Consider the following 1,478-nt stretch of genomic DNA (forward strand, 5'->3'; position numbering starts at 1 on the left):
ATGCACGCTTATGAGGGATCTCAGTAGTCATTTATCAATTCCATGTACAGAACTAACTCCGCACTTCAGCCCTCGACCAGCGAACACAAACAGCTATGCAAGCTACCAGTCGCAAACTGACACTACCCCATGGCTGTCAGGTTCGATTCGCATCCCTTGCCCTAGCTTCTCCGGATTATCCCTCTGGTTCGTCGTTCTCCTTCTATCCCCGTGCGCCTCGAGTCATCGAATATGTGCACGACTTAAACTGCAGCTACACTGCTGGCACGCTCACCTCAGTGGTAAGATCTAGATCTATTGACTTTTCTATTACACTTCAACTGAATTCCTTAGCTTTCCTTATCCATCCGCCCGAAAACTACTTCAATAGCAATAAACCTCAGTCATTCTGCGACCCCATGAAGTTAAGGAAATGTTTCGAAACTCACATGGGCTGTTCTACAACGAGTTATATATTCCTGCACTTGTATTTTGCTTGAAGTTCAGTCATTGTTTGTCTAGATCATCACTTTCCCCTTGCCAAAAGGACCCATTCAATTTCATAAAAAAAAAAGACAATTTGGGACATCTCATTCCTCAGTGCGTTAAAAAAGCTTGTCTCAATGAAGATCTTTCGGGTGTTTTCACTCTCTCTTCAGGTTGTGTGCCGTGTCGCCGGCCCAAGAGGATACGAACGGCATTCACTCCCCCCCAGCTTTTACATTTGGAAAATGCTTTCGGGCAGAACCGGGTTACCTCGTCTGGAAAACGAGCGAAAACAAATTGCATCCTTCCTGAATCTACCCGCGCCTAACAAATCCAAGTTTGGTTTCAAAACCGAAGAACAAAAATGGAAGCGCCCAACACGCCGAGGAAAAAGCTTCATCACAGCTCTACGAAAAGGTAGGGTGCCGGGCATTACATACTAAACATGGCCGAATGTCACAGTACTGCGCCCTGGCCAAGAGTGTGCAGGAAGACAACGACCACGTCCGTATGTGTGCTTGTATATAGATCACAATTTTTTGTTCAGCCTTTTCGATCGCGATGGAACAGCTAGTACTATACGCTGGTGGCATCCACACTATGCATCGCTCCATTCTCGAAGACCCTACTTGCTCGGCTTCTGAACCGTTCAGAAAGTGAACTTCGACATCTCGTTCTTACGCCTTCTGTCGCTGATCATTAAAAGCTTCTATCGGACACGACCACGAGAGTCTTTGTTGAGCTAAACGTGCAAAATTTCGGAAAAAATCGATCGGTTACCTTTTAAAATTCACTTACTTTGCTGTTAGCTGAGCAGTCTTTTCTCAGTTTGAAAACGGTTAGTTTGGGTTCATGTTTGTAGAAAACAAGTCGGGTCATGAGCTTGCGTGAGGGAGTTCGTGCCCTACTAATTTGCAAAGAAAAACTGTCCTAATAAGAGAGATAAAAGGCTACATTCCTTTGTACTGGTGAAAGGTAGTAGGTATGGAATTAGCACGGAAAAAGACTTGAAT

At 44.9% G+C, this 1,478-nt stretch overlaps 1 pseudogene; it reads left to right on the forward strand.

Moving 5' to 3' along the window:
* LOC138040801 (homeobox protein EMX1-like) lies at window positions 1-993 on the forward strand (annotated as a pseudogene).
* Window positions 994-1,478: the final 485 nt, after the last annotated feature.

The sequence above is a fragment of the Montipora capricornis genome, chromosome 3, assembly GCF_036669925.1.
Source record: "Montipora capricornis isolate CH-2021 chromosome 3, ASM3666992v2, whole genome shotgun sequence".
Lineage (NCBI taxonomy): Eukaryota > Metazoa > Cnidaria > Anthozoa > Scleractinia > Acroporidae > Montipora > Montipora capricornis.